We start from the raw sequence: 24241 nt of genomic DNA, 5'->3' as shown, positions 1-24241 counted from the left end.
GTGGCTCACTTTCGGGGTAGTATCCTATTTGAGGAAACAGTTTAGTTACTAACAGTAATTAAGGTATTAAAAATTGATCCTAGTGAAATAATTCCTTCCATAAACATGTTGAGTAATGCTCACCACTCATGAGTGGTTAAACCTAGTAAGTTTCATTCTTAGGCACTTCTGCTCTCATTATTTGGGTTATATACTTAGCATAAGTCAAGTCTGTTCTCGAGTCTATGGGAGTTATATTTGATATTATATATAATGTAGTTAAATATTTTGTAAATTTATGAACTATGGGTATATAAAAGTTTTCTTCGAAATTACATCTAATACTTTCGGAAAACTCAAAGGTATCCTGGTGGGGAAAAACCCACAACTCTCCAATTAAATGTTTAACATTAGAATATATAATAACTCTGAAAGCATCCTGTTCTTAGACTGATGAGAAAGTGTCTATATTCTTGCTATGCTTTGAGCAAACTGGAAATCATAGACAATGTATTTTAAGTGCAGCTCATGCAAGAAAAGAGTTTTCTACTCCAGTAGGTGGACTTACACTGAAAGAAAGTCCTGTTAGTATTTATTTTTTAAATTAAAATTTTAGTTTAAGAAACTTTAAGAGAGAAAAAGGGAGAACACTAGCAGGGGGAGTTGTGGGGGGAGAGGAAAAAGGAAAAGCAGACTCCCCAATGAGCACAGAGCCTGCTGGGCTGTGGGGTCCATCCCAGGATGCTGAGATTATGACCAGTCAGACCTAACTGAGCCACTAAGATGCCCCCTTGTTGATATTTTATAGCAAATAATAGATGGCTTGGATGGTGGAGAAAAAATCAGGATGTCCACTTAGTGGGCAGTAGAAGGAAGAAAATATCAATTGAATGACTTGTTGATTAGTAATCTACAGGTGAGTGAATCACTTATCAAAATAATTTGCAGATGAATATTTTACAATATTGATAAACTGTCCCAAAGTGGAAGGTGTTGCTTATAAAAACAATGACCTGAAAGTAGAGTCTGTGTCATCAAGATGGAAGGAAACAATATAGCAATGGCTTTTGCCTGGCGCTTAAAAATTACCACTTGAGGTTATTGACCAGCAAATCCTAGAGCATTTGGAAGTATGAATTATTTGTCTTTACTGGCTTACTACAACTCACAAAATAAGATGTGACTGAACTCTGGACAAAGAGTCTGTTTTTTATGAAGTTGTATATTAAAAAACAAAAAACAAAAACAACAACAACAAAAAACAATGAACTGTGCCTGAAAAAAAAAATCTATGTTTGTTTAGCTATCAGTCCTTTACATCCCAATTTTTAGGACCAGGTGGGGGATAGAAATATCTTACTGTTCCTTGGCAGATACAGTAACATCATTGATCTAATCAGTGGTGGGTTGAATATTTCTAAGATATATGTAGAGTAAGACAAGTGAAAATTTTTGACCTTTTATTTTGAAAACACTTGAAGGTAAAAATGTAGTGACAATAAAATTAAGAGTCAACAACATATTAGATAGTACTTAGAATATTGGAGTAGAATAGTTCCCAGTTCAGCTTACACTGCATCTCAGGAAATTGGATTGAACTTGACAACTCCCGCAGAAAATCCAAGTGTTCAAGAACAGAGGATCTGGTTTATTAGTTCATTTCAAACAAACCAAGGGTTCTAGTGATTTTTTTTAAAGTAAGATTGTATACAACAGAAGATTAAGCATGACCATTTGTTGGAAAGTGAAATCGTGAATGATGTAGAAATTATACGTACATCTGGGTTTGCTCAGTGATTGAGGGTCTGCCTTTGGCTCAGGTCATGATCCTGGGGTCCTGGGATCCAGTCCCACATTGGGCTGCCCGCTGGGAGCCTGCTTCTCCCTCTGCCTTTGTCTCTGCCTCTCTCTGTGTCTCTCATTAAGTAATTAAAAAAAAAAAGTCATACATGCCAAAACAAAAGATGGAGCTGAACATGAAGGAAAAGATAAAAGCAAATCCAGAGGCAAAAATTGTTCATGTTGTGGCCAAAAAAATGCCCCTTTACAGTATATTGGATCACAGCCTGAACTGGAAGTAGTCAACAATATGGTACGTAAACATGGAGGAGCTACATTGAAAAATAGTTTTCCATCCTTAAACGAATTTTATTAGATGAGTATTTACATTTTAAGGTGAAATAAAATGTTTATTATAGGTTTTAAAAATTGTACTTTAACCATTGAATTTTTTAAAAAGTTAACCTGTCAACAACCAACTCTGAATTAAATAGAATTTCTACTATATTAAATATCTCCTCTAAGTTTCAATTACTGCTCCTAGCTAGATTCTTAAATTGTATTGAGTAATATGGATTGAAGCTGTAGTAGATGATAAAGTGTAATCTTTTTGGTTTGGAGGGATTGTTGAATGGCATCCAGAGTCAGAAACCACCTCCCCACATCCCTCCCCCACTTCTTCCAAAGGACGCAGTAATTTCTTCATAGGCCAAGAGCAAGGGTAGCTGTCTAGGTGGGTAGGTGACTTGAAGCTGTGATCTTGACCCACATTGCTTAGACAGCATTGGGACATTTCCTACACCAGTCAAATAAGGACATACTAGTAGACTGCTGGGATAGTCGCTAGCCACACGGGAAAATCTGACTTAGGCATTGGCACCGCACATCCTCTAACTGCAGTCTGTACCTTCTTCAGCTGCAGCTTTGCTGTGTTACCAACAGGTAACAGGAAGTCAGGAATGGTGGCAGTTTTGTGAGCTAATAAAAATTATTATAGGATTATAAAACTCTATCTACGTGCAAGGCTTTTATGTGCTTCTGTTTTAGTTACACTTTTTTTCCTTCCTATTTTTCTCCCGTCACCCTTCCGTTATTACAGAGTTGAGGAGGGAATCCCTTGTGGATTGTGTAAGCTTCAGACAAATAAAGCAAACAAAGACAAAAAGACTTGGTTCACTGTTCTTACTGTTTACTTGAACACCCACCCACTGTTTCCTTTTCACAGTGAGCAGGCCCTAATATGCATCACATTACAAACTACAGAGCTTCAATTAAGTGATTCAATCACTCTGTTTTGGTCATTATGCAGAATTGACAAAGTTTTCCTCCGGCTCCCAGAAATTGCTGATATTCCTTTGGGAGAGCTAAATAAAGACACTGTATTAAGAGGAACGTTAAGAAACCTGACAAATGAGAACATCAGACAGCAGAAGTCAGCACATGTTCAAAGGAAAGTGACTACAACCTCTGTCACTGCATTTTCAAAAAATCTTGGATGATTAATAAAATGCTCACGTATTTTTCTAATGTGTTTTTCTCATGACATGATGGACTTTAGTAGGCATGCTTGTGGGGGTAGTGGACTTCTCTTTCACAAAGATCTGAATCACAAGTTGGAGCATCTAAGGGTTTTTATTTTTCCTGTTCTGTTTGGTCTTAAAAATATAATATTAAAATATAACAGTAGCAAAACTATATACTAATAACCCTCATTCTCCCTAGCTTTCAGTTAGAAATAGCAAGCTACTTTATCATTAGTAATATAGATATGGAATTCAAACATACAGTTGACAATATGGCTACTCCTTTTGAGCTAAAAGAAACTGAGAATACAAAAAACCAAAAACCAAAAAACACCCAAACCAATCTTATATCCTTGAACATTCCTTTAACATCAAAATCCCTCATTAATGTCATGTCACTCTTCCAGTTCCCCTTTGTTTGCAGTGTCTTCCATTTCACTGAGTTGTGGCCCCAGATGATAACAACTGGCTGTTGTTGTTCTAAGGAACTCATCCATGAGACTAGGAAGATAGTTGGTAGGCTTTTGGCAAATGTTGGATGAATACAATGGCATCTCATTCTCTTTTCTTACCATTTCTATCACTGCCCATCCTGCCTACCAATTTTGCTTTTTGCTGCTCCTTACTTGGCATTTCCAATCGTCCTAGTTTCCTGCTTTCATCTAGTCTGTTTGGTAAAGTTGTGATTATCTGTCTCAAGGCTCCCTTCTTCAGTGCTTTTGTCTAGTACAGATATCTCACCATGGGTGGTTTATCAGGCCTTCATTTCTTTTATTGTTTCATTTATTTATTTTTATTATTTTAAAAAATTTTATTTATTCATGAGAGACATAGAGAGAGACAGAGAGAGAAAGAGAGAGATTGAGAGAGGCAGAGACACAGGCAGAGAGAAAAGCAGGCTCCATGCAGGGAGCCTAATGTGGGACTCGATCCCGGATCTCAGGGACTTGATCCCGGGACTCTAGGATCACACCCTGGGCCGAAAGCAGGTGCTAAACAGCTGAGCCACCCAGGGATCCCCTCTTTTACTGTTTTAGATTTTATTTATTTGAGAGTGAGAGAGTACTAGAGAGAGAGAGAGCACACGTAGAGGGAGGGACAAGGGAGAGGGACAAACAGACTCCTTGCTGAACAGAGCCAGACATAGGGCTTGATCCCAGAACCCTGGGACCTGAGCTGAAGGCAAATGCTTAGCTCAGCTGACTGAGCTACCCAGGTGTCCCCAGGCTTTTATTTCTCTGGTACCTCACTTGTGACTCCCACATCCTCCTTCCATATACACTTTATGTTCTAACTGCTTAACATGTCAACAATAGTATACACTAAGCCCTGCCCTCTTATATCTGTTTTATTTATACTCATTGTAAATGATTTATGGTCTCTATTAGAGTATGAGTTGCTCTCCTAATTTAAGGATTATTAGACTACCCAGTAAGACTACATATTCTATATGTGGCACATATTTCACAGACCTTATTACTTTGCTTTCATACTTTTCTAGCAGTCTTAGAAGATGTTTCTTTTTGTAAAGCTTGTCCCTATATTTTGGGATCCTGGGCCCATACTTTGTTATATTAATAGATTATTTGAAATCATTTATTGTTTTAGTTCATTTCAATTTATTTTGCCTTTGGTTTAGCATTTAGTATTTCTCTTCCAGTTTGTTTTCTCTCCTAATTAGTTGGATATACATTTTTAAGGAGACACTTTCATGTATTAAGAGACACTACACCCCTCACCTCATTCTGTTGGTTTCAAATTAGAAAGGTAGCATGGCTTGCCTGACTGGCTCAGTTGATGGAGGGTGAGACTCTCTATCTCTGGGTTGTGAATTCAAGCCCCATATTGGCTGTAGAGATTACTTAAAAATAAAATCTTGAAAAAAATAGAATAAATTTTCAATTCATTTGTTGTTTATCTTTTTTTAAGATTATGAATCCTTATTTTCTGAAGGTGGTTAAAAAATTGTCACAAATTCATGGATTAGAATATACTTGATAGGTTTCAATCCTTACTGAGGCTTGAGTTCTTCCAGGTTTGACCACAGGGAGGCCCTTTAAATTGGCTCCTCAGTCATTTTGGCAGGGCAGGACACTAGTAATCTTTGATAGCTTTCCTGCTGTGTGGAATAACAAAACATTCAAGCTCATTTTATTTATTTCTGGCCAAAGACTCAGAGTCAATTATTTCTCCAAGGAGCACTGTTTTCTTTTGGTAGGAAATAGTATTTCATTACCATAATCTGGGCACTAACAAGATTCATTATTATATTTCATTGTATTATTTCTTCAAAATGTTTGCTGGAATTTTCATTGGGATTGTGTTGAATCTATAGATGAACTTGGGGATAATTGACCTATTAATATTGAGTCTTCTGGTATATCACTTCACTTATTTAGGCCTTTGATTTTTCTCATAATGTACTCTTCTATAATCGTATCCCTGTTTTTAAAATTTATGTGTTACTTTTTGATGTTACTGTAATTGGTATTGTTGATTTCATTTTCCAGTATTTTCCCTTGTTAGCATATAGATATACAACTCACTTTTATATATTGAATTTGAATCCTATGATCATATTAAACATACTTATTAGTTCTAGTTGCTTTTTTTCTTTTATTAAGTAGAATCTGTAGGATCCTACGTAAGTGACAGTGTTGTCTCTGAGTACAGTTTTACTTACACTTTGCTATTTGGATGCCTTTTATTTCTTTTTCTTGCTTTATTCACTGGTTAAAACCCATTAGTATAATGTTGAATAGAAGTGGTGAGGTTGGTAAATGAGATACCACCTTACACCAGTGAGAATGGTGAAAATTAACAAGACAGGAAACAAAAATGTTGGAGAGGATGTAGAGAAGGGGAACCCTCTTGCACTCTTGCTGGTGGGAATGCAAACTGGCATAAGCCACTCTGGAAAACAGTTTGGAGGTTTCTCAAAGGGTTAAAAATAGAGCTACCCTATGACCCAGCATCTGCACTACTGGATATTTACCCCAGAGATACAGATGCAGTAAAATGCCGGGACACCTGCACTCTAGTGTTGATAGCAGCAATTTCCACAATAGCCAAACTGTGGAAGGAGCCTTTGAAGTCCTTCAACAGATGAATGGATAAATGAATAAAGATGTGGTGTGTATACACACACACACACACACACACACACACACAATGGAATATTACTCAGCCATTAGAAAGGACAAATATCCATCATTTGCTTCAATGTGGATGGAACTGGAGGGTATCATGCCTAGTGAAGTAAGTCAATCGGAGAAGGACAGTCATCATATGGTTTCACTTATATGGGGAATATAAGAAATAGTGAAAGGGATTATAAGGGAAAGGAGGGAAGATGAGTGGGAAAATTTAGAGAGGGTGACAAAACATGAGAGACTTCTAACTCTGGGAAACAAAGGGTAGTGGAAGGGGAGGTGGGTAGGAGGATGGAGTAAGTGGGTGATGGGCACTGAGGGGGGCACTTGATGGGATGAGCACTGGGTGTTATTCTATATGTTGGTGAATCAAACTTCAATAAAAAAAGGAAGTGAGGTTGGGCATCTTTATTTTGTTCCTGGTTTTAGGGAGAATGTATTCTGTCTTTTACTATTAACTGTGCTGGCAAATAAAAGTTTACATGTCCTTTATCAGGCTGGGAAAATTCTCTTCTATTACTGGTTTGCTGAGAGGTTTTATCAAGAATGGAGTTTAAGTTTTGTCAAATGCTTTTTCTCCCATCTACTGAGATAATCACAGGCCTTTTTTTATTTCGTTACATTGTGAATTATATCAATTGATATCTGAATATTAACCCAACCTTGCATTCCTGTTTAAAATCCATTTGGTCATGCTATATTACTCATTTTATGCATTTTTATATCTGATATGTTATAATATTAAATATTTTTTTCCTATCTATGCTCAGGAAGAATGTTGGTTTATACTGTCTTCTTGTCATGATTTTGTCTGATTTTGGAATTGGTAATTTTAGCCTCATAAAATGTGTTGGGAAAGATCCCTTTTTTTTCAGTTTGCTGAAGAATTTGTGTAGAATTCATAGTGTTTCTTTAAGTGTTTGATAGAATTCAGCATTGAAACTATCTCAGCCTGGAGTGTTCTTTATGGGAAAGATTTTAATTACATATACAATTTCTCAATAGACTTAATAGGTTATTAAGGTTTGTTTCTTTTTGAGTGAGCTTTAGTGTCTTTCAAGAAATCTGTCCATCAAGGTTGTTGAATTTATTGCCTTAAAGTTTATATTTTTTATTCTTTTCTTTTCTGTAGGATCTCTAGTGATATCACTCTTATTCCTGATATTGATAATTTATATTTTCTCTCTTTTTCTCCTGATCATTATGATTAGTAGTTTTCTGAGAAAAGATTACCAAGGGTAAAGAACTATTGCATAAATAAAATGATAAAGGGGTCAATTAATCAAGAGGATAGAACAATTCTAAGTGTTTACATACCTAGTAACAACTCTTTAACATACATTAAGCAAAAACTGAGAGAAATGCTGGAGAATAGACAAATAGAGATTTCATCACCTCTCTTAATCGTTGATAGAACAAGGGGAGAACTAAGAAAGGACAAAGAAGATTTGGTAACCTCACCCGACTTTTACCTAGTTGACATTCATAGGAAACTCTACCCAACAAAAAAATACATATTTTCTCTGGTAAATATAAAATATTTACCAAGATAGACCATTTTTATGGTCTATAAAACAAGTCTAAAATTTAAAAGGATATAAATTATACAAAATATGTTCTCTGACTTCATTGGAATTAATGTCGAAATCTAACAAGTGTGAAAAACCCTCAAATATTCAGAAATTAAACAATATACTTCTGAGAAAACCATCTGTCAAAGAAATCAAAGGAAGCTTAGAAAGTATTTTTCACTAAATGGAAATGAAAGCATAAAATAATGGGTTGCTGTGACAAAGTAGTGCTAGAGGAAATTTATGTTACTAAATGCCTATATTATAAAAGAAAAGTCTCAATCCAAAGTCCTTACCAAGAAACTTCTACTTTTCAACATATTAACTAGGAAAAGAGAGTTAAAACTAAGTGGAAGAAAGGAAATAAAGAGTAGAAATCATTGAATACTGGTTTTTCTGTTTTCTAAAGAAAAAAAATGAGCGAAACTGGCTTATTAAGAACTTCCTTCCTCTTCCAAAAGGAGATGGAAGACAGTAAAGGTCCTTCCTCTTATGGAGCTTATGTTCCAGTATGATAAGATTAAAAAAAAATCAAGAAATTAACAACAAAGTTTACGAAGAAAATAAAATACAGATGATTGTATATTTTAGAATTAGTGGTCAGAAAGGCCTTCCTGGGTGAGGATAGTGTCATATTTTATCCATGTCTTGGATGACAAGAAGGTTGGGCCAAGATCTGGGGGAAAATCTCTCAAGGCAGAACTAAAGACTTTGCCACAGATGTGAAGGCTCTGTGGCAGGGAGAATGATGTGAAGAAGAAATATACTTCTATCTTACTTAAGTCACTTGGAGTATCTTTTTATTTTTGTTTTTTCCCAGTCTGCTTATGAAAGTTTATTTTAGGTATATCTCATTTAGATCTAGCTGGATTTTTAACCTGGCTTGAAAGTTTCTATTTTTTAAAGCAGAAGTCATTTAACTTATTTATATGTGTAGTTATAAACAAATTTAGTCTTCTAACTGCCTTTTTTTTTTTAGATTTTATTTATTTATTCCAGAGAGTGAGTGTATGAGTGGCGGAGGAGGGGCAGAGAGAGAGGGAGAAGCAGACCTCCCCCACTACTCCACCACTGGGCAGGGAGCCCAGCCTGGGGCTGGCTCTATCCAGGACCCTGGGATTATGATCTGAGCCACCCAGGTGCCCCAAGTCTTCTAATTGCCATCTTAACTTTATTTAAAAAAGATTTTATTTGTTTACTTGAGAGTGAGAAAGCATGAATGGGGAGTAGGAGCAGAGGGAGAGGGTGAAGGCTCTCACTGAGCAGAGAGCCTAATGTGGGGCTTGATCCCAGGATCCTGAGATCATGACCTGAGCTGAAGGCAGACACTTAACCAACTGAGCTACGCAGGCACCCCTGAACTTTTCCCCCCAATTTATCATGCTTCCTTGTTTCATTTTTACCTTTTCCTTTGTAGAGTTTTAAACTTTTTTCTTTTACTTTTTCCTGCTCCACTTTTTATGATATTTTAGGGATTATATATAAATTCTATAGTGTTTTTATTTTTATTTTTTTTAAGTGGGCTCTACACCCAACAGGAGACTCAAACTCATGATCCTGAGATCAAGAGTTGCACATTCCACCACCTGCACCAGCCCGGCAGCTCAATTCTGTAGTGTTTTTTAATAGTAACATTTTAATTTATATTTTCCTTCAGTGCCTAAAATTATTCTATATTTATTACTTATGTACAAAATAAGAATTGTAGCATATTTCTTTTCTTTCTTTGTTTTTTTGAAGTAGTGTATTTCTCACTTTTCCCCATCCTTTCACTTTCTGTGTTCAGATTATCTTGGATTATAGTTCTCAATTGTTACGTATTTTACTTACTTACTTAATTAATCTTTTATTGGTGTTCAATTTGCCAACATATAGAATAACACCCAGTGCTCATCCCATCAAGTGCCCCCTCAGTGCCTGTCACCCAGTCACCCCCACCCCCCGCCTACCTCCGTTTCTACCAACCCTAGTTCGTTTCCCAGAGTTAGGAGTCTCTCATTGTTACGTACTTTAAAATCAGTTAAACTGAAACACTAGTTTCTAGTTTGTTTGCTTTGCTTAGCTTTTTTTTTTTTTTTTTTGTCTGCTATACCTTCCACTTGGACCTTGCTTTTACTTTTATTCTAGCATAATCACTTTACATGTTCACATCATCTCTTATTTGATGATGGGTGAATACTCAGTGTTGCACCTCTGGAACTTGGCCTGTAGTAGAGACATTGTAAATGTTCACTGAATGATTGTAAACCTCTACTTTACCCTAGTCCTGTGCTTTGATCTGCTTTCCTCTGTTTTTAAGTTACCTCATGATTCTGTGTCTAGGTCCTTATATGATATCAGAACCACAATGCTATCTGCTCTGTGTGGGATGTACCATGGGGACATCACAATTAGCAGGAAACAGATGGAGCTCAGGGCTCAAGGAACTTTCCTGAGAGGAGGCATGTTAGCTTTGCCACTTGACTGTCGGCCACTTGCTGAAATTTATTTACCTAAACACTTGCATGTATGGTGACACAGAATTTTTATGTAGTTGAGATGGCAGAGGGATGGGAACACAAATGGAAGGGCAGCTGTGCATTGAGTGCTTACTTGTCTGATGTGAGAAGGGAGGAAACAGCATCTCAGGTTTTAAATGTAGGAGTCATCTTCAGATAGTCGATGTATTTGGTCATATAGTATGACGATGAGACTCAAGGCAGAATAATTCCATAAATAATATTATCAACTGATTTGCACTGCCATTTTTTTGTTGTCATTCAGAAGGAAAAACCCTTTCCTTCTGGGAAACATTCTACAAAATCCTAGATGTGTTAGCCTAGGCCTACATTTTACGTTGATTAAATTTTATTCTATTACTTCATTGATTGAGATACCACACTAAATGATCTTCCTCTTTGGTTTACTCCTCTAAGGCATTTATTAGATAGTATGATTTCTTAGTAAACTCAGTAGTTGTTTGGCCAGACAGCTCATTATTTTTACTTTTATATCTTTATCTCTTCAGTTCTGTCTTTGGTATCTCCCTACCCATCTCCCTACCTCAGTTTATGTCTATCTAAGTTGAGGCTTTGTGCCACAAGGCTTAAGAGTTCTTTGAGCAATTCCTTTTGTTTTCCTTTTCTGTAAATTGGAAAGTACTACCAGGGACCAAGAACAGTGTTGTCATTAGAGGATGAGATGGGACACTCATCTAGAACCTTTTACCATAGGGATGGGGGCTACCTCCCATCTCCCTACCTCAGTTTATGTCTATCTAAGTTGAGGCTTTGTGCCACAAGGCTTAAGAGTTCTTTGAGCAATTCCTTTTGTTTTCCTTTTCTGTAAATTGGAAAGTACTACCAGGGACCAAGAACAGTGTTGTCATTAGAGGATGAGATGGGACACTCATCTAGAACCTTTTACCATAGGGATGGGGGCTACAGTAAAGTGAATACAACTAGTGTCAAGATGGTCCTGCCCATATTGCCTTTCTATTCCCTCTCCACCAATCCCTTTAGAACTGACAGAGGACGCATAGGCATCTGTAGCCCCAGGGAGTAACTGATTTTCTAATCCTAGTGATCATCAACACTTAACCTTCATCACCAATAAGAAGAGACCAAGGAAAAAGAAAGCCATGTTCAGACTTTGGGAAAGAGGCTACAGGAATATGGTGTGTGTGTCGATAAGAAAAGCATTTTGTCATAGTTGCAAATTTAGACCTGTAATTAATAGCCTGATAGTTAGTGAAATTCTTGTCTTTCTCTATGGAATGCCCAGACTCTGAACTATGTAAAATATTCAAGCATTTGAAAGCTACACTCACATGAGATTTCACTCAGAATAGGCCTTTATGAATATTCATGTTGAAGTATTTAGCCTCAGGGTGTGAAATATTAATCTCTTACCTGAGTTTTACATCTAATTCTTTTTCAATGACACAGAGAAAAATTAAATGTTACCTGCCACCAGGGGCATCATTAGGATGAGCTCTTTAGGTTAAAGTCTAAAAGAAAAACTCATAGTCTCAAATAATTTTTTGGTATTTCTCATGTGACAAGTAAAATTTATGAAATTATGACCATTGTTTTTGCTCATTAGTGACATATCTATCCAGATTTGACAAGCAGATATTAAGTCACTTCCATTTAGTAAACATGAGCAATCCAAGTTACTTTGTGTGTATGTGTCTGTATTAGGATTTGTCATAAATAGTACATGTATAGAGATTATGACGCTAATCAATAGAAACTATAAAGATAGACTTTGGTGAATAAGCAATGAAAATTAGTACTCTGAATTTAGCAGGAGAAATTAGAAAGTGGCACTGGATTACTTTTCTGTTGTGCTGTGTTTGTTTTTGTATTTTGGGTTTTTTTGGTGGCATGAGTCTTTAGGTGGGTTTATTTGTAAGGGTAGGATATATGAGGAAAAGGCAGCTGAGGGGTAGTTTTTTGTACTTTCCTTCTTACCATTAAAATAATTTTTCATTAAAGAGCATTTAGAAGTAATGGACATATATATAAAATTAAAAACAAAACAAAACAAAACAAACCTATGAATCTACCACCAGGGAAAACCACCACTATGATTTCAGTTTTTTATAGTTTTATTCAGTGTTTTAAAATATGTACATTTTACAAAAGTAGAGTCCTCCTGTACTGTTTTATAACCTGGATTTCAGTAATTGTTATGATGGCATCATTTTCAATAATTGCCTGGTATTATATGGATATAATGATTAGATATTTTTGATATTTAGGTAGTATTCAATTTTATGTTATTACAAATGGCATTATAGTGAACATCCTGGAAGCTAAATTTTTACGTGTATTATTTCTTTATTCTTGGGATGAATTTCAAGATCTGTAGTTGTTTAATTAAATAGGATACACATTTTAACAATTTAGGCTTTATTATCAACTGACTCTCCAGAAAGTACGTACCAGTTCATACTTCCACACCTTTCCTAAAGCCAGTAATTATCACTAAAAATTACACATATTTGCTAATTTCATAAGGGAAAAATGAATGACTGATTCTTTAATTTTAACTGATCTGAAATTTCTACCTCAATTTCATAGAAATATATATATATATTTAAATTTTTATTTATTTATGATAGTCACACAGAGAGAGAGAGAGAGAGGCAGAGACATAGGCAGAGGGAGAAGCAGGTTCCATGCACCGGGAGCCCGACGTGGGATTTGATCCTGGGTCTCCAGGATCGCGCCCTGGGCCAAAGGCAGGCGCCAAACTGCTGCTCCACCCAGAGATCCCTTTTTTTAAAAAAATTTTTATTTATTTAGAAATATATATTTTTTAAGGGTAATTTCCTAATGAAGAATAAAAGACCAAAAGAAAATGTTCTTTTCCTTTCTACTGGGAGGAGATAGACCACTTTTAAAAGAAAGGATTGTTTCATGTTAAGGATTAGCAATAATTTCATAGTTGTGGAAATCATGGCATTGGTAAAACATCCCTTTCTTGAGATACAGATCTTTGCCCAAATCTTTTTATTGCAGTTCAGTTCATTGTGATGAGATTTTATCTGTATATAATTCAGCAAATTTACATTTGAAAAACTAACTGTGGAAAAAAAAAAAAAAAAAAGAAAAACTAACTGTGGGTTTGTAGATCGATACTGTCCCATGAGTCTAATAATGATTGCAAGAGTCTGGTTCGAGGTTATAATTAAGAATCAAACGGGTAGCCTCCGCCATGGGGGTAACCAGGAATAAGTAGATCACTCACACAGTTTGGGTTTAATGCTGCAAAGAGAGAAGAATGACAAATAGCATGAAAGGGTAGTATTCTAACCAATATACAGGATTTATATTCTTTTAGAAAAAATACGATAATAAAGAAAATGTTTGGGCTGAGATAGTCACTACTGAAAGTTCACTAAAATGTTCATGGATTGGCCTCACCAGCTCAATTTTGAACTCTGCTATAAAGTTTGATCCATTTATTTTGGCAGCTTTGTTGGAAGATTAGCCTGGGTATTGGGAATTCCAATGAGAAACTGTAGCCTGGAGGCATCCTGCTTGTGTCTACTTATTTAAATGCTCCTGGAATTCTGCTGGTCATCACTCATATTTGCTAGATTGTAGGAGGCATTTGGTAGAAACATGGCAGTAGATTATCCAGTTCATTTTTTTTTCATTATTGTTCTATGACTCTAACAGTGATTACTTTCAATGATGGTTTTTCTGTTACCCCTTACCTATTGCAATCATTTTTCTCGTTTGTTTGTTTCCCCTGTCCCAAGTACATTATTGCCAGATTAAATGTACTAAAGAACATGAATTTCCTGAGCTATCGACAGGTCCTATCCCATCATACCAAAATTCCATTTGAAATCTGGAGTGGCTGTCCTTGCCTGTGGACTTAGGTAGGAATCATTTACCTGCCAATCAAAGTACACTGCAGTAAAGGTCATTGCCTGCCTTTCCAGTTTCATCTCTCATGATTAATCTACAGTGTTTTGAACCCTGAATAGAATTCTTGGTTTCCTACTTTCTTGTCTTAAAACAGAACACAACAAACAAAAAACAAGTTTTCCCTCAACCTACAGTATGCTTTCCTTCATTGACACAGAGAATCTTGCATATAGGTTTGGGGGAGATCATCAAATTCATGCTCTCTGATTTTCCTGATCTGGAACATATTCCTGCCTGATTTCCAGTTGAAATGGTATATTTGCTCTGATTTTCTTTGATTCATATTCCCTTTAAGATAACATTGATCATGTTCTGCCTTATTTTATGGTTTATGTACTTATTCCTGTTATAGAAGAAAAATTGCTTCGGATTAGGGACTGATCTCCTTATTTTTCAATTCCTAGTAGTACTTAGTATGGTGCTGGGCATTAATGAGGTTATCAATAAATGCTTAAATGAAGATGTATTGGGAAATGACTGGCATTATTGTTAATGTGATTTTGTGGGTATTTAATTATGATAGATGATCAACTTTGAGGACACCCAAAACTTTCAAATTTTGTGTATAGAAACAAAGATTGTAACTCTAAGGAATCTTTTTTTAAGGCTGATTGAAAAACTTGAAAAAAAAAAACAAATTATGATAAAACTTTAAGTTGATTAAACAAAAGTTGGGGGGAAAATTGCCACTCTTAGATAACATTGAAAGCTTACCTGCAAGATGGCAGTGAATATAAAATACTTGAATTTTCTATTTGCCCAATTTCTTGATTCTATCATCAGTACCATGTTCTATCATCCCCGTGGAATTTAAACCTCAGGCATTTTTTTTGTTTTGTTTTTTCTTAGAGTCAACCAGTCACTGTACTTACTTAATTAAATTTTAAAAAGATTATTTATTTATTCATGAGACACACACACACACAGAGCAAGAGAGAGAGGCAGAGACACAGGCAGAAGGAGAAGCAGGCTCCCCACAGGAAGCTCGATGTGGGACTCGATCCCGGATCCCAGGATCATGCCCTGAGCGGAAGGCAGACACTCAACTGCTGAGCAACCCAGTTTGTGGATTCATTGCCTACCCTCTTGCTCAGTCTGAAACACATTAGCAACAGCCTGACTGAGTCTCTTCCTGAGCATCCCTACTCTCAGGGAACTGGAGGCACTCACTTCAGTCATCTGCAGAAATGTTATAAGTAAACCCTACCTCAACATCAATGATGGCTTCCCATTGATGAAATCCATACTCAGGCATTTGGCTCTCTGGTTCCATTCTACCTGTGCAAGCTGCCTAGCCCTTTTTTGCAACAGACACCTTTTACTTAGAGTACCATGACTTGGAGGTTTTTAAATCCAACATACTTCATCTTTCTGTAAGCCATCCTTAGTTTGTGATGCATGGAACAGGTTTCTCTCTTCCTCTACACTATCGGCACTATTTCTCTAGGTCCTATTTATTCCTTAGGAATTCCCTGATGCTCAGCTCCCTTCTCTGGCCCATTTGTTATTGTCTGGTTTGCCTTCTTGGGGCCTTGTTGATCAACTGCTGCATATACCTCATTTCCCTAATAGACTGAGCCCTTCTACATGGTTGGTACTTTAGGAAATATCTAGTGTTGTAAGGTGGGAATCAAGGTTGATGTTTCTTTTGTGTTGCCTTGATACTTAGCACCAGGTTAGGGAATGCTCAGTGAATATCTGAGGGTCTGTAACTTGGGAAAAAGTTCTATCTATGATAAATTATGTTGCCTTTCAGAAATTTTGACACATTTCCATGATAATTTTATCTATTATAATGAATTATTTTTCCTTTCCCCAATTTATAAAAATACTTTAAAAACCTTTCATTTTTACTGAAACACCTTCCAAATGATGACTTTATTTTTTTAAAGATTTATTTATTTATTAGAGAGAGAGAGGGTACAAAGCAAAGAGAAGGGCAGAGGGAGAGAGAGAAGCAGACCCTCCAATGTGCAAAGAACTGGATGTGAGACTTGATCCCAGGACCCAGAGATCACGACCTGAGCTGAAGACAGATGCCTAATGACTTAAGCCACTCAGGTGCCCTCACATGATAACTATAGAACATACAACAAATACAATGAATTTTGGCATCTTCTTACGCATGGCCAGAGGATATTTATGCTTAAACCACCATGTTAACTTGGCTACTGGTTGGACCTGGGTGGGCATTAAATGTGGGGCTGACAGCCTCTAGCCCCTGTCTCCTTGTGTCTATTGAAACCAAGTTAGAAAAAAGTTCTTTAAAAGCAACCTTAAGCAACTTGAGAATTCTGGTTTTACGGAAGTTGCTAATGGGATTAATATGTTCTGTGTGCAAGGCTGGTCCTGCCCAGATGACAGTGTTTAGTGGCATTCCTCACAGAGAGCTGATGATGACCCATTCTCTGAGTAAAGAGATGAAATAGTGTCAGAGCTTTTTGATGGCTGCTTTGAAAGCTGCTCTCTTTTTCAACTTAAATAAAACATTTATTTATATATCTAAATGTTAAAAACTAATCATTGCAGTTTTTTACTTTGTCCCAAATTAGATGTTTTATTACAGTCTAACACCTGATTGAGCTCTCTTTTGTTGCTGCTTAGATTTTGTTTATTTTGGTATCATATTTAACCACTAGTAAAGCTTTTTGTACATCAGAGAATCCAACCAAGCCAGTAAATAACATATACCATGGAAAAACCTAGCTACAGGTTTTTAAAAAACCATCATATTTATGTTGATAGAGAACTCTGTATTTCTCCACAAGGGGGCAGGAAAGTCTGGGCTGTAAATTTAATTTTTCATGAAAGTCTTCATAGGAAGAAGTGTTATATTTGATCTTCTGTGTACACTTTTTAAAATATAAAAAAATTTTCCAGTTTAAAAAACTTCCATGAGTGGATGATTTTTTTATGTTTCTCTTACCTTCTGGGAGCTTACTCTTCAGCTGTGTTTATCCCTTTTTCCTCTAGGTTATCACAGGTTTTAATTACTGGATTAAGTGTTGTGAAGTTACTGTTACCAGTGACCAAGCCAGCTCGTTTTATTTACTCATGATTGTGGACCTTTAATACATGTATAGGAGAAAGGAAAAGACCAGTGTTTCAGTACTGTTTGTGTTAATGACAAAATAAAACCTGTGTCAAAGGAAAACAATCATGTAATAGGTAAGATCAGTCCTAATCATCCATACATATTCGTATATTCTCCTGATAATAAGTTTAATTCTTCACTGCTTCCCACTGGCTCTCCCCTCCCCCCATACTGCTTTTGTACTTTTTGTTATGCAAGCTTTAAATTACACACCATGCTATAAAAGTCACCCAAATCTGTGTTATCAGTAACTGAATGTTTTTCTCTTGAGATCGTAACAGGGTTGGCTTAACACTGTAGGTCTCACTGCATTGAGATAACAACAGGCTATATTGTGAAGGAGACCTCTGACAAATTCAATTTATTTTCATAAAAATACAGTTGGGGAAATACTTGAAAAATTCAGATTTGAGGGTTGCCCCTATACTCCCTCTCCTATACTCCCTCCCCTACTGTTTTAAAGATAAACTGTGTAAAACAGTAAAGCATTAAAGAGTCAATTTTTGTTTAAGGCTGATAACGACTCTCCCCTGTAGGGCATGAAATTAAAATGTGCACATAGAGCCAAATGATTCCTTCAGTACCATGTTTTCAGTGGCAGTTGTTCTCTAGAAATAGAGGACAAAAAGGAAGTGAAGTGGAGCCATGCAGGTGGCAAAAGATTGATTCAAAAAGAGGATGTTTATATAGAAAAAATATCGACGGCTACAGACCTCATTGGTTGGCATAGCTTGGTGATAGACACGGCAAAAAGACGTGAGAAAGATGGCATAGGAGTAAATGGGAGCTTGATTTACTTGTGAGATGCAAGTGTAACTAGTATCACTATTTGCATGCCACAAGTATAAGCAACATGGCCACTCACATGCACTATTTTTTTGCGATATGGCTGTTCAGAAACACACAAGTCATTTGGCACCCCTTCCTTTAAGTACCATGGCCGTTTGCAGTGTTAGGAAAGGTTTGCTTGAAAAATCTCTCGTTCCACTCCTAATTGTAAATACAGGTGGATGACATGAGTTTAGGGGGAAAAACTAAAATATTTATCAGTCTTAGCAGTTCATTTCAATCCTGTTGAATGTCTTATGTCTGATTTTCATAGCTTGTCTTCTTTTCAAAACACACAGTGGGGGTTAGCTGTTTTTCTTTAGAAGTAGTATAATGGGTGCATACATGCATATATATGTGTAATTTATATATTTTTTCTCACTTCTAGATTATAACTAATTTTTGCCTGAACTTAACAAGGTAAGTCTTGATTGAAGAGGGATATCATAGCAGTTCTGGTTTCCTTCCAGCAGGCAATCTTTTGTAGAGAGGAAAATGACAAAATTGAGAAACAATCCCATAGTACAATGTGATGAAGAATGTACGAAGCAGACTACCCAAAGGAAGCATGAGGAAAACATCTTATTATAAGACATACATTTAATATGTTTTTCATATTTGGAAAGAGAAGTGAATGTCTGGGAATGTCCTTTGATTCACTGGCCAGAAGGATTTTTGTAACTTTGTGTACCTCTCCCCAGTCCTCAATTCTTTAGATTAGAAATGATTTATTTACAGAAAAAAGAACAGTACTTTGATATGCTATACTAATGTTAAACATTTATGGGGTTTAAAAATATTTATGAATGTGTAAAAGTTATTAAAGCAAATGTGCTTTCGGTTACCTTGTGATCAGGTATAGTATGAGTACAAAAACTGGGAGCTTTTTTGTAAAAGAAAAAGATGAGAAAATACATGTGAGTAGATCTGTAAAGTTTAATTAAGGTACAGGCTTGGGTCTACTTTGTAATTTAAGATACTTATTCTTGTATAATATAGATTTAATATATATTTGTTGAGTCATGATGAATTATAATGTTAAAAACTCCAAAAAATTTTCCTTTTAGCCCTTTATTCCTAGTCACTCAAAAGTATAATAAAAAGTTTTTTAAAATAAAAACTTTCACAATTTGTTCTTTATGAAAAAATGTTGCACTGCTTTATATTGGGCATTAGTTTTAGAGGAAGAGAATTTTTATTTGCTCTGTAAGATTATCCAGGTCTTACTTTTATTGATAAGAAAAATGTTCAATAAATTTAAATAAAATTACACATACAAGTAGGATATAGAGAGAGGCTGTGGAATGTTTCAAGTAAATAAGGAGTACAAGTAAAAGTTTATACTTTCATTAACTCCATTTTTCTAGAGTCCTCTATAGCCTGTACACGGATAAATCCCCTTCTAGCAATGTTAATGGCATACTTAACACAAATCAAGCAAGGTCCTTTTGTTTTTGTTTTTCAGGGAAATCAATGATTCCAAAATTTGTTATTCTAAACTAGCAAGATTTTAAATCCTTCTTAGTTTTCTCTTTGCCTCTGAGGTTTGTAAACATAAAATGGCACTTAAAAAAATACATCCTGGTCTGTATATGATCATCAGAAGAGGGAGTACAGAGGTGTGAGAGACCCTATGCGTGTTGAAGAGATGTCCTCTTCCTGCTTCCCTGGTTCCCACTGTCCAGGTTCCTTTTGTAGCTTCATAGCCAATCAGGACCCAAACAAATTAGAACTTTACAAATATCTCATCACTCTGAGAAAGTTGGAGATGGTTCCAGTATAGGCAAGCATTGTTATTTGTATCTTTGTAATTTTACCACCTTAAATTCTTTCTATTTATGGATCATTGTTGAACCCTTTAGAAAATTTCCATACACATCTGCAACCATCATGGTTACTTAATATATACAGAAAATGATTATTTTCATCTTTTTTCAAAAAAGATTTTATTTATTTGAGAGTGAGAGCGTGAGAGTGAGGGAGAGCATGAGCAGGGGGAGAGGCAGATGGAAAGGCAGATTCTTTGCTAGGCAGGGAGCCTAATGTGGTCTCGATCCCAGGACTCTGGGATCATGACCTGAGCCAAAGGCAGACGCTTAAACTGATTGATCTACCCAGGCAACCCTGATTATTTTCATCTTGATCCCATTATTGAGTCTGCGAGATGAGGCAGGGAGGGCCCATTGTAAAACCGTACAATTTTTTTTAACATAATCTCTGCACCCACAGTCGGGCTTGAACTCATGACTTCAAGATCAGGAGTCGCGTGGTCCACCAATTGAACCTGCTAGGTATCCCAAGACTCTATGGTTTTTTTATGCTTTGCTTTGGTGCAATTTTAGCTATGGTTTTATAAGTATATAAAGAATTGCCATATTTTTTAGTTTATCAAAGAGTTGCAAAAATCCCTCTATATAAAATTTACCCGTTTCTTTTCCTAAGCATTGTATTTTATATTTAGTATAACCATTTTTAATTGTAGTCAGTGACTATCAAAATCTTCAGGGTTTTATACTCGGTGTTAACTGTGGTTTTCCTACCTAGGGAAGTAGAAAATAAAAGTTGTGAGCAGTTAAATTGTTTAAATGGATATACTATAGGTAAGAATTATCCTTAAGAAAATATTTTGTTAGGGAAACCAGGATGGCATGGGTTGTCCCCTTTTCTTTGAAGTACAGGTTTCACATTAGAACCACCAACTCAAGGCTCAGCTATGATCTTCAAATTAAGTTTTTGGGGAATTTGGAGTGAGGCTGTAGTCTTGTCAGGCTTTGTCAAGAGAGAAAAGGGATTTTTTCTCCCAAAAGCTTCTTTTGTATTATCAAGAGACAAGAACCAAGGTCTGAGATGAGGCCAAGTCTGAAAAGATGGGGAAACCCAATGGGTGCCACTAGTGCCAGGACAGACCACAAGTTCCACCAGCTTGTGGAAGACTTGAAGACTTCAGCAAGAGCCACTTGAGTAGGGCCAGGAGGGAAAAGGAGGCATCCCTGTGGAGGCTACAGGGCAGTGAGGGCCCAGAGGACAAGTCAAAGTCTGGCTGTTGAACCCCAAATGTTGTAAAAATAGTACAAAGAATTCATCTATACTGTGTACTTAGAAACACCAATTTACTGCTTATACTTTAGCATTTTTTGTCTTTCTTTACAGAAGTTTTATTAGGTTACCTAATTATCAATATTAGATAACAGTTTTCTGAATCACTTGAGAGTGTGCTTTACAAACTATGCCTCTTTATACCTCAGTCTTTCTATGTATATTTTTCAAGAACAAGGATATCTGACATAATTCTATCAAAATTGGGAAGTTTAATATAGATGCACTCCTTCTGTGTATTCTACTGTGCGTATTTCAATTTCATCATTTATTTCTCCCAGTGGTGTCCTTTTTAGCATTTTATTTTCCATTCTAGGATTCAGTCCAGGATCACTTTTTTTAAAAAAAGATTTTATTTATTTACTTACAGTGAGAGAGCAGGAGCAGAGGGAGGGAGGAGAGAGAAAAAGACTCCCTGCTGAGCACAGAGCCTGACATGGGGCTTGATCCCAGGACCTGAGATCATGACTTGGGCCAAAGTCAGGTGCTCAACTGACTGAGCCACCCAGGTGCCTCTAGGATCAGCTTTTGAATTAAGTTTTCCTGTGAGATGGAGTTATCTTTAATTGACAATTTGCAGTCCAATTTCTCACTGTATAAACACAGCCTCTATTTGTCAGAATAGGAGCTTCAGATCAAGTTGCATTCTTTTTTGTATTTATGTGTAGTACATGTTGATTGTGCTATACATATCTTCTGTATATCTCACTGTCATAGCCTATTAAGTGCCCTAATGAAATTAGGGAATTAGAAGAAATTAGAAGAAAATCAGGGTTATATATTTTAAAATAGTAATAGCTACATTTTTTACATATACCATGTATGTAATATATGCAGTCTTAGTCTTCAAATCCATGATGTAGGCTAAAATCCTTCATGACTCATAAGATCAGGGTTACTTAGCTTTTTTTTTTTTAAGATTTTATTTATTTATTCATGAGAGACACACACACACACACACAGAGAGAGGGAGAGAGAGAGAGAGAGAGAGAGGCAGAGACACAGGCAGAGGTAGAAGCAGGCTCCATGCAGGGAGCCCGACATGGGACTCCATCCCAGGACTCCAGGACCATGCCCTGGGCTGAAGGCAGGCACTAAACTGCTGAGCCACCAGGGATCCCCAGGTTACTTAGCTATTTTCTGTCTTCCTACCACTTGCTCATGATTCTTCACCCACTCAGATGTTTGTTTACCTTTCTTATGGGTTATGATGTTTTCCATCTCAAAGTCTACCATATACTCTTTGCCTATAATGTTCTTTTCATAATTTTTTGAAGAAGCTTAGCTGTGAAGGGAAGATGAGAGTTAAAAGGGTCAAGGGAGAGTTTCGTTTGTAGTTCTTGTTGCTGATGTTGCAGGTATATTTAACAATAAGCCACATAATTTGAGTGGAGAAGAAAGAGTCAAAAGAGACAGGATGAAGACACAGAGGAGGTAAGGCAGTTGATGGAGGGAGATTCCTAAAGATGATGTTGATGAGATTCTGGATACAGTGAGGAGAAGATTGTACAGCTAGGAAAATTCATTGTTAGACATGTCAGAAGTTGAGGAAATTTGGTTCTGCTAAGTCTCTATTTTTCATTATGTAATAGGAAGCTTAGTCATTTGCTTAGATGCTCAGAGTGAGGAGGCTAGAGAGTAAGGGGAGGATAGAGGATGAGAATGAACGGACCAGATCATAGGTAGGAAGAATTTGGGGACTGAAGATGCCTGCACCCTTATCTAATGCTGGAACTCTGAAAAGTGGCATGATTCTGGGAGTTTCTTCCAAGTGGCTTAGGGTGGGAGCCAAAGAAAGGTTTACTAAGGGCATCTGAGAAAACCTTCTGGAATCCTGGCCTAACAGGGAACGGTTGAGAGTTTTTCTGTGTGGTTAAAGTGGCACATATCGTACTCTAGGCTTATGGGAATGAAGAAAAAGCAGCAATGACCAGATGAAGATGAGAACATTGTTAGGATAGCATCCTGATGAATAAAATCAATGATGTGATTGTTTTTTCTCCATGCCCCAGTTCTAACACCCGTAATGGAATGGCGATAAAAATCTGGGCAACACTGATGGATTTTCTTCTGAACCCACATGCCCTTTTAAGAAAATGTAATCGGTTTATGAATAACAAAATATCTTATAAGGCAAACCCTCATTCAGCTATCTTTTAAATGGGAGACACTTCTAAATGTTAGTGTTACAAGGACTGAATTCATTGAGGAATTTCCACTGAGAATTGGAACTGAAAGAGATGTGTGATGAGAGAAATGGAAATCTTTCTCTTATAAGCCTTTGGAATATAAGCCTTTATACTTTCCAATAATTTTCTGCCTGAAGCAATGACATGTCTAATTAATAATAATATTCTATTAAACAGTATGATTAATCTGAGAGATCATTATGCACAAGTAGATTAAAAAAGCAACCTAAATCCCCTTGGTCTGATTTAAGATAAAATAAACCTGAATTTTGTATCCAGAGAGAGGTTTTTTTTTTCTCCTTGTGATATAACTTGAGGGTACATTCTATTTCTATGATTCTTTCGGGGTCTGTTCTTTAGTATCTGATTAACTTAAAGGAGACTTTTGAATAAATAACACCCATTCAGTTGCCCCTAATTTAATTAAAATTTTGCATTAGCTTTTGCATATGAATTTTATTGTTGCAGAATATATCAGTTATATATATTTTTTCTGTTGCTAGATTCATATGGGGCAAAGCTGTTAACATTTTACTAAGAGAAACAAGGATTTGGGAGAATTCAGCAGAGAAGGACCCCACAGGATATTTCAGGGCAAATCCCAT

At 36.4% G+C, this 24241-nt stretch overlaps 1 long non-coding RNA gene across 3 annotated transcripts in view; it reads left to right on the top strand.

The window, feature by feature from the left end:
* The window catches only part of LOC112646564 (uncharacterized), a 137062-nt gene that overhangs the window by 42097 nt on the left and 70724 nt on the right, over positions 1-24241 (top strand). For all 3 annotated transcript variants that reach the window (XR_007410990.1, XR_007410989.1, XR_003127687.3), the window contains 2 exons: positions 17403-17597; positions 18740-18771. This is a non-coding gene — a long non-coding RNA (uncharacterized LOC112646564). The remainder of the gene's footprint in view (positions 1-17402; positions 17598-18739; positions 18772-24241) is intronic.

Source organism: Canis lupus, chromosome 5 (genome assembly GCF_003254725.2).
Source record: "Canis lupus dingo isolate Sandy chromosome 5, ASM325472v2, whole genome shotgun sequence".
Classification (NCBI taxonomy): Eukaryota; Metazoa; Chordata; class Mammalia; order Carnivora; family Canidae; genus Canis; species Canis lupus.
The sequence above is the reverse complement of the archived record's forward strand: the minus strand, read 5'-3'. Positions and strand labels throughout refer to the sequence as shown.